The 10,494-nt window shown below is 45.2% G+C and overlaps 1 pseudogene; it reads right to left on the bottom strand.

The window, feature by feature from the left end:
• The window catches only part of LOC123169854 (WAT1-related protein At5g64700-like), a 10,152-nt pseudogene extending 4,284 nt beyond the window's left edge, over window positions 1-5,868 (bottom strand).
• Between the last annotated feature and the right edge of the window lie 4,626 nt (window positions 5,869-10,494).

A 10,494-nucleotide genomic window follows, 5' to 3' on the forward strand; every position in this document is an offset into this window, starting at 1 on the left:
ATTGAAAAATGTACCCTATTACTAATCACGATAATATGGCGGCTTTGACCCAAGATGCAAAATAGAGCTCAAGCTCCATGGAGATCTTTTTTTTTGAAAAAATTAAAAAAAATCATAATTCTAAAAATTCTGAAAAACACACATGTTTATTTGGATGTATTCTACTTATGAGTAAAGTTTGATGATGGTATAAATTAAGGTGAGATCTACTGAAAAAGACAAATATGTGATTAGAAAACGATGAATAGTACATGCACTGTTCACTATTGAAAATGCACGGATTTTTCTCTTTGTATAGCTCGCCTGTTAATGTATTTCATTGTGAAACTTTATACACTTATATTTCCTCCTCCCAATAAGGCGACCAGGGTTTCCCCTCCTCCCGTCAGCATTGCCGCCGGTCCATCCCGCCCTGGATGGCCTTTGGGCCGTGGAGGTGCGAAGGACCCCGACCCCTTGCCCGGAGGAGCGACCCCGCTCTCGTTCTTGTTTGATTCAGTGCCTCGGTTGGGGCTTTATTGCGACAGTGATATCCTCTAGTTGTAAAATGTGTTGGAGATATACCCTAGAGACAATCATGTATGATGCTATTTCCTATGTGTTTATGAATTAATATAGTCCTTGGGCATTGGCAATGATGTGTATCAACAAGTATGCGACTTGTTTGTGAGACTATATATTATATGATCATCATTCTAAATGCCCCTTTGCCGAAAAGGTTGTGTGGAGGTACATCTGACTAGACTAGCATATGACACGGTGGATGGCTCGGTCTCATTGTCCATGTAGCATTGGGATGCTAGCCTTATAATATGGACTCGGAACGATCTGGAGTCGGATTGGGCGTGTTAAGATAAGGTTTGAGTCCGACTGACCCAACTATGAGATGCAGTGATAGGTCATCTGTGAGTCTTCAGTATAACATGTGTTCTGTGCCTTAAGACCTGACATCGGTGCATGGACTCAGGATGGTGACCGACCTGCCTTGGGCCAATCAAACGCTACTCCGTTGTCAGGCTTGTATAGATCCATGTCGCGAGACATGGTCGAGCAAGATGAGATTTGCCCCTCCGATCTGAAGAGATATACTCTAGGCCCCTCGTGTCATCTGACCTAGATAAACATGGCCATGCGATAGGGATTACGAGATAATCCGGTTTTTGTAGGTCGGCATCACTAGAATGAGCAAGAGGCCGGGCTGGAACAAGGACGGCCGATTCGCCTTGAGCCTGGCAATATATATCGTGAGGTGAAAGGAACAGATGTGTGACATGTTGTACAAGCTCGCCAGAACTGGCTTCATTGTCTGCTTGGAGGTTGACACGCTTTGCTAGATGCCTACCAACCAAGTAGGTCGGATGTGATCCGACCTGCGACCAAGTCGACTTGAACCTAATGGGTCGCGTGCTTAAGAGAAGGAACCTACGCAGTCGTGTCCAACTTTACATGTCGGATGTAATTCGAACAAAACTTGGATGTAGGCCGAGTAGACTTGTTGGCCATAGGACCCATGGGGGCCTATGTGATGAGCCTGCAATAGATGCCTACGTTGAGGTGCGACACATGTTTTCAGTCAATTGCGTCAGCGTTTTCATTAGGGCGTTGCGTGTGTTACAAATAGCCACGCCCCCGTGACTGTGCGATCGTACCTAGCAGTCCGCCGCAAAAAAGGATCTAGCAGTTTGCCACATTGTGTTTGTCCTGCAGACGCGGATACTATTAGAGGTTGTGCACTTACACCGCTCCGGTGTACCTGTTCAAGGGATCCGGCGATCGGTTGTTCAAGGGAATCGATGGGGACGAGACAACTCTGACTCTGTGCTGCTCCGACACTTCTTCCGCCACAAGGACTACGCGTATAGTGATAAACACGTGATCTATCTCCTTAGTATGATCCTAAGATGATTTGCGCGTAGGAGAATTTTTCTATTGTAGTAGATGCACCTAGCGTATCCCAGCATAATGTCTCCCACATATGCTTTCCATCCCAATGGTGCATCTAGCATCGTCAAAGGCCCCGTGGTGATGTGTCTCCAACGGATCACACGGGATTCGGTCGATGCCGGTATTTGATGGATCTGTGGATGCGGTCTTCAATTGTGTGTCTACATGTTTGATCCTTCTAATCTATGCTTCTCTTCATCAGCGACAATTTTTGTTCTGGTGCATTGGCCCTGTGGGACCATGACTTACCGTCTGTCACCTACAACAAGGTTTGCCCGACTCCGACGACGGAGGGCAATGACGATGGCATGCCTTCGGTTTGCTCCAGTGCTTATAGTCGTTGCTAGGTGATCCACATACCTGGTTATTATTTTTGTTACTTTTGGTGTTCTCTGTACTGCCATGATAGATGATGAATACTACCTCCATTCACAATTATAGGATGTTTTGGATATTTTAATATGGATTACATACGGACTGAAATGAGTGAACAAACACACTAAAACACTTCTATATACATTTGATTCAGAAAAAAAGTTAGAACATCTTATAATTTGGACGGAATGAGTAGGTTGGAAGTTTCTCCTGTGAAACAAAATATAATACACCCATATGAACATGTAGTTTATTGTCCAAAATTTATTGAAGCTTTGAAATATCCGTTTTGAAATTTTCATAAAAACAAGCTCCATGGAGCACGAGCCCCAAAATGCCTCATTCGACTTTGACTCTGACAAATTCATTTTGTACTCAAGCATTTAACCGAAGTTTGGTCATGAGATCTTTTTTAGGAGAATTTTAACCTGCACTAAATATAGTGTCTTAATGAATTGAAGAGGTACTATATTGTTATAGTTTATAAGTTACATACGTGGTGCTGATATAAAAGAGCAACTAGGCTATAGAGGTACAGAAACAGCATAAACAAACAAAAATACTTCCTAACAATCATTTGCACGTCAGCATGCGCACAGATGCAATGTAACTGCGTTGGGGCCTTGTGCTGATGAACGAACATACCCGATGAAGGCGTTGAGGAAGATCCATCCCGTGGCGTGCCAGCCCATCTCCCTCCACTTGCCCCTGCATATACAGGCAAAATTTCGTGTTTTGACCCTTTTTTCTAACAATTTCATGATCTGACCCTGGTTTGAAAATATTTCGGCATTTGATCCTTTTTCTTACCGCCAGGGGAGCCGGCGGTAGGGTTATAGAGCCTACCGCCAGGGGACCTGGCAGTAGGGTACTTATCCACGTCAGCACGCGGAAACGGCCGCCGTCCCCCTCCGTCGCACCCTACCGCCAGGGAACCTGGCAGTAGGCTGTATAACCCTACCGCCAGCTCCCCTGGCGGTAGGGTCCGGGCAGTTATTTTGCCCAAAACCCCTGCGCCCCTACCCATCTCCCCGCCCCTTCCCCTCCCCCCGTCGGCAGTTCCTCATTTTCTCCCCCAAGTCGCCCCTCTCTCCCTCTCTCATCTCCTCCACTCCCCCCCTCGGATCTTCAGCGTTTCTTCACCGTTTTTGCGGATCGAGATGGCCCCGGAGAGAGAAACGTAAGCTCCTCCAATCCCTCCAATTAGTTTTTGCAAACTTGCTTCCGATTCGACGCATTATTTGCTTCAAATCCCTCATATTTTTGAACTTAGATTGGATTTTTTTTGTACCTAAGATTGTTTTAGCTTGATTGTAGTTGTAGTTCTTAGTTCTTTAGTAAGTAGTGGTATTGAATATGAACTCTAATCAATAGTTCATATGTTAGTGTGAACATGAACCCTAGTTCATACATTTTTTTGTTAAAAAAATTATGATGTAACGCATGTGGAAGGACTTGATAGTAGTTTTATGATGCATGTTGATATGATGATATGAAGATGTTGGAGGGATTTTTTTATGATATGATGCATGTTGATATGATGCATATTGGAGTAAACAAAATATATATGATGCAAGTAGTGGATTTGGTTGGAGTAAATATGATATGGTATGATTTTGCATTTGACACATCTTGATATATGTATTTTATTTATTTGATCCATATGTTTAGGTCTGGAACAATGGCGCAACCATCGCCCATTCATCTCCAACACGACCCGTCCGGCTTGCCACTTCCGTACGTGTACGAGTCCTTCCCCGAGCTTCTGATGCCGGTGACCGATTTTTCAGACGAGTTCCTACAGGAGACGAGGGCAGTGCGGTGGTACGAGAGAGCAGAACGGATCGCCGACGATGTGAAGTGTTGGTCACAGAGTGTGAAGGAGTGGAAGAGAGTGAAGGCAGAGATGGAGGGAGATCCAACTATCTCCCGTGAACGCCGGGAAGGGACCATTGAAGTTGCCAAGCAGCACTCCAACTGGGAGCTGCGCAATTTGGGCCGAATGATCTACTTCGAGAGCACTGCGGAGGAGAGAGCCAGGATGCCGCCCCCAAGTGCATCGGCGTTTGATATCATCAGCTGGGGAAGGGCGGAGGCGAAAACTCCAGCGGGCAAGGCAAGGTGGGAGTGCTTGAACGGTCGGATGCCGACCAGCGTTCCGCCTCCGCCTGAACCGGCGGATCTGCTGCCGTATCTGTCTCCACGGCCAGGCCTAACATACGAGGGGGGAGGTATATCCAACCTATAAACATGTCTGTTGGATATGCATCTATGTTTTAGTACGGGTTGTCAAACTATGGAACAAGTTTGCTATTTGCTATTTCGTACTTATGAATCTATGTGTAAACTCTTTGATATTTGCTATGTGGGACCTTTATTAATATGTGAGCTCATATTTTGCTTTTCGTGAAACTTGTGACAAAACAAACAATCAATAAAATTAGTAAAAACCTAAACCCACGGGACCCACCGCCAGGGGACCTGGCGGTAGGGTCAGACAACCTACCGCCAGCCCCCATGGCGGTAGGATGAACCCTACCGCCAGGGCCATTGCACATTTCGTTACAGAAACTTTACACTGCAAAACCCTGCCACACCCTACCGCCAGGGACCCTGGCGGTAGGGTTAGACATCCTACCGCCAGGGACCCTGGCGGTAAGGTACTTATCCACGTCAGCACAGGCAAACGGCCGCCGTCCCCCTCCGTCACACCGTACCGCCAGGGTCTCTGGCGGTAGCCTATCTAACGCCACCGCCAGCTCCCCTGGCGGTAGCAAAAGGGTCAAAACACGAAATTCGGCCGCATATACACAGCAAAATTCACAACTAAGCTAACTAGTTTCAAAATAATTGAGTTTTATGTTTGTCTAAGTCAAATATGTATAAGTTTGACCAACGCCATAGATAAATGGACTAACATCTACCACACCAAATACACTTAATAAGAAAATATATTCATAAAAATCTCAACTATTTTTTACGGGGAAAACTTTGGATCTATTTAGGAACTATCATGGCAGTACAAAGAACACCAGAAGTAACAGAAATTACATACAGATCCGTAGACCACCTAACGACGATTACAAACACCGAAACAAGCCGAAGGCACGAGAAGTTATTATATTTTGATATAGACTTTGTCAAACTTATATACGTTTGACATAGGACAAGTTTAGAACTTCAATTATTTTGGAACAGTGGTAGTAAAATTTATGTATGAGGGATAAAAACTAGGGACTGTTTTACTTTTTAGTTACAAATTTGGAAGATTTTGAAAGCTAATAGTGAACACCTTTCGTTGATGAGCGCGAAGGGGAGGATGAAGGCAGCGCCGAAGAGGCTGGCGTAGGTGAGTAGCACGAAGATGACCATGCCGCCGCCGATGGAGACCTTTGGACAGCAGGATCATCCCCGTGATGATCAGCTGCACCAGCACCATCGACGCCGGCGTCGTCCACCCCGCCTTCGTCTCCGCCTTGATGTCCATCGATGGCGCACAATATATACCACCGGTTCTCTGTGTGTGGGTTACAGGACAGGGCTGGCTATGTTGCAAGCGTGCACTTGGAAGCTGAAACCTGATAGCACCTATATATATAGGAGCATCAAGTTAATAACGTTTATTTAGGGGTATTGAGTCTGTTTTATAGCATTTGTAACACCACATGAGCACATACCAGCATTTTATTTAATTATTAATATTAAAAGGTGATATAAAGTAGTGGACGTGCCAGGCCTGTGTAGGGGGCACGTCTACATGTTGAGGTTGTTGTGATTTCCCGCGTATGAAGAGAATCAGGTAAGGATCAGAGATACGATCCTAACCAGCTGCGATTGATTGTAATCAGATTGGAGAGACTGCTGTGTTCAAAAAATAAGATTGGAGAGACTGCTTTTTTCACCGGAAATGTTATCTGGCGTCCGTTAATTTTTGGCATCTGGCAGCGAACGCCTTTCACACCGTTACACGGATCTCAGCGCAGGACCGATGTCATGTCAGGTTTTGGAACTAGTTCGTTATAAGATGGAAAAAGCGAACGTTTTATTTTTCGAAACACCCCTTAGGCACTACAACGGTCAGCGGCATGACCTTGCATATGGGAGACCTGGGATTTACTCCCAGGCCTACCATTTTTTTACCTTCTTTTTCTCGCTATGATGGAATATTATGTATTTTTTTGCATAGATGCATGGCAATGTTTCTAGAAAAAAATAACATAGCAGTTTATAAATTTTAGAATACAACACATGGCAATTTAAACATTTTTTTCACAAGTCAGGTATGTTTTAATACATGACATCTCTTATTATTGAGAGATGGCATTTTTATTGTTAAGAGATGGCATTTTTATTGTTAAGAGATAGCATATCTTTTATTAAGAGACGAACCCCTCCCCTCTGTCACCCCACGCGTGACCGACCGAGGGGCCCCAACCCTAGCCGCCGGGTCACCGCTCCTTCCTCTCCCTCCCCTCCGCCGCCGCCGGTGGTCGGCGGCGGGCATAGCCTATGCGTGCGACGGCGGCGGCGGAGGCACTCCTCCCTCTCGCGGGTCATTGGGTGATGCGGGGTGCTCTGGCTCGAGGGTGTGACCCCGATCTGGAATGCGGCGGCGCCGATATGGTTCATGACGGCCCAGATCTGGACTCTAGCGGTGTGGTGGTCGGCCGGCGTCCTAACGGCAACTGTGGTGGCAGTGTTGGCACTGCTCCTCCCGATCTAGGGTGGAGGGCCTTGGATCCGGGGCGGCGGCCCCTAGGATGGCCTCCCTGTCCAGTGGCGCGGCGGGGCGGGCGGGCTGCCAGGGATCGGGTCGGGTGGCCGGCGATCCACAAGCGGGTTGGTGCCGCGGCTTCTTGCCTCGGCGGCCAACGGCGTCGAGCTGCTTCTCCCTACAATCCTTGCTTCGTGCACTCCGTCGTAACGGGCATGGCTGCGATTTGCCAGTCACCGGTTGGGGCGGAGCGGGAGGTGGGGATTCGGATTGGGATAATTCCCTAGTCAGCTCCTACGGCCGCGACGACGACGACGCCCGAGGGTGCCGTTTCTCTTCCTGGAGACGTTGTTCGGGTCCGCCCCACCTTTTCCCACTCACGGTCTCTCGGGTGAAAACCCTAGGGCGGCGACGACGCTCATGGCATCGTGTCCTTCTTGAAGGCACCGTCATGAGAGCTAAGTGGTGCTGGGCACGGCTTGTGCATCTGCTTCGGGGGAAACCCTAGATCTGGGTCTCGCAGGTCGGATGATGACGGAAACTATGGTGTCGTTTTCCCTCTTGAGGGTATCGTTTTGGAGCAGGTGCTGTTTGGAAGGGCCCAGAGGCGGAGCGGGGTTTCGCATCGATGATGGCGGATCTCGGTGGCATGGCGCAGTGGAGGCTCGACATCCGATGCGGGTTGGCGGACTCGCGCAGGAGGGCCACGCTGTCTGGCGTCGTGGTGGCGTCGATGGCAGAGAGGTTTGGCAAGGTCGGTGCGTCAGTTTTGCACCGAGGATGGATCGATGGAAGATGGAGGCGACGGCCCTTGCAGCGTCCGGTGCTCACTGGGAGTGTGCCGGACCGGTATATGACCCAGTCCAGGTAGTGGTTTGGGTGGGGCATCCGGCTTTAGATGTTAGGCTTTGGTGTGATGTCTGTTTTGTATTAGGCCCGGACATTCGACACCCCTTCATCATGGAGATAGGAGTAGCAACCGGCATTGCCAAGATGGTAGCTTCAGGCTTATTGATGTATCACCTTGTATGGTCTTTGTGAATAATTAATAAAATGGTTGCATGCATCGTCCAGATGCAGAGGCCGGGGGTACATCCTCCTTTTCTAAAAAAATATATTTTTATTAGGAGATCAATTTTTTTATGATGACATTTGTCTAATTTTTTATGCAAATAAAACATTTTTATCTATAGGATGACAGTTTTAAAGTTTAGCGTGGCAAAAAAAATTTATGGATCACACAACCTTTTTTTAATCACACTCATAGTAAATTTATAAATTAGAGTAATGGTAGTTTTATAAAGTAGCATTACATTTTTCATAATTGAGATCATGGGAAATTTTGTTTTGTATAAGATGGCAAAAAATTTATATTGCTTTTTTACATACATCATGGCAAATCTTTCTTTTCATTTTTTTAACTTTCTGTATATGACGAGTCCCTTTAGTGATTTGGTAACAGATATCAGAAAGGTTCCCCTACCTCTTTTCCCAAGGTGTGGCACTGAGTTGTCGAACCAAGCACTAAATCAAAGGTTTCTACCAAGCTTTTGCAACAATATTAAATTCCAGTTTTAGACCGGAATGTAATCACTATTGTTACTGAAAACCTTATAATAAAAATAGATAAGGGTATGCGGCCTTATTTCTTACAACCACTAGTAGAATGTCTGTGTATTGCCACGGGCTTTTGAAGTTTTTAGTGGTTGCATATATAAACACAGTGCATGTTAAATTTCACATGTTTAGAAAAGAGCCACGGGATTACATAACAATATCGTGGTTGTATTTATCCTGACAGCTTTATCTCTTCTTGCACTGGTTCTAAATTTTCTCGACACACACATCTTATTTCTCACATCCCATTAACAAGACAAAATTTGCTCTTCCTTCACCCTCTTTTATCTCAGTCTCCTCCTTGCTCTAGCTTTGGTGTCATCATTCTGTGTCCTCCATACAATTTCATTGTGCCATGATAAGTTAGCTCTTACTATGGTTGTCATTTGTTACTTTTATGGATCAGTAACGCTCATATGTAGGTCTGTGTTTATCAAGTATTTTGATTTTGGACTATCAGGTCATCAAATAGATACTTCCTATTATTTTCTTGAGCTAAACATATTGTCATTGTCTGGTCAAACCAAGCGTAGCAAAAACATACTAGCTAGTTTTGGAAGATAAAAAAAAAGTGCTAATCATGTGCGTTGCAACGGGGGCATACATATTCTAGTGCTTCAACATTTATCATGGCTAACATATATCCTTAGGATCCTCATGCACATCACATGGGTTTGTCATGGTCATCTTGTCCCGTGGTGGTAACTGTCTTTTCTTCCTCCATCGTGGTTGTCCTTCTGATCCACGTTGAATAGCTCGTTCAGTTCTTCTTTCTTCTCGAGCAAACCCCGGCCCCGGAGCTCCAGCAGCTGTCTCGCAAGAGGGTTCATGTTGTTGTCGAGCAGGGCCAAGAGGTTGTTGATGCTCTTGAATTCCTCCCCATGGCCGTCGTCGCCATCAACTGCACTGCCACCATCAACATCTTCTCATCTTCCTCCCAAGCACATTGTAAATAAATTAATCCCAATTTGGTTCCTTAAAACTAAAAGCAGATGAAATTATCTAGCAGTCTACTTTGGACCAATTTTAAAATAAAAAAATGTTGAAGTCGCAACAAAGTAAAGCACGAGATCATTGTAAAATTGTATCAGAGGCAAAAATGGAAATAAATTTAAATTATAGAACACTAATAGAAAACATTATATATAGCTTGTCCTCCTACGATCTCAGCGATTCCGCTGGAGTATAGACCCGCCAAACAAATGTTGCGTATCATACACGGTCAGAATCGAAAATCACAACTATCGAACCGAATTGAATTGTAAAAAAGTCAAACCATCTTAGGTTAATTCTGTTCTTGCGAGCTAAGAATGTACAGGCAATAAGAATAGTTCTCGAAATGTAACACTAATTAAATATTGCATGTGTTTGTACAACCATTATTTACTAGCAGATAGAGTTTAATAGATCATGTAGTAACATGTTACAATCATGTAACAATCTTGTAGTAAGTTTACATAAAAAGAACACGTGTTCGATCGGATAAATTAAAAAAATCAATTTAGCTTATCATCTTCAGATGTCTTCCTTCTCGTCCATCATTGCAAGTGCAACACTACATGTCATGCATAGAGTTCAATCATCCTTTCTGGCACCAAATTCTTCATTAGGGCAAGGTAAAGTACACCGACCATTTATTAACACTTCCTTCCAGACTTCTAGTAGACAATACACTGACTTGAAGACTAATATGAAGATGTAGCGGCCGTTTGAAAGCCTCTACAATTAGTAGAGCTTGGAAATCGCGAGCCCTTCTCGTACCTGGAACGCCTTCCCAGTATACTATCGGTCCTTCTAAGCGCACCTGGTCATATATGTATCCAACTATCAATATATAAACTGCA

This window comes from Triticum aestivum, chromosome 7D, assembly GCF_018294505.1.
Source record: "Triticum aestivum cultivar Chinese Spring chromosome 7D, IWGSC CS RefSeq v2.1, whole genome shotgun sequence".
Taxonomy (NCBI): Eukaryota; Viridiplantae; Streptophyta; class Magnoliopsida; order Poales; family Poaceae; genus Triticum; species Triticum aestivum.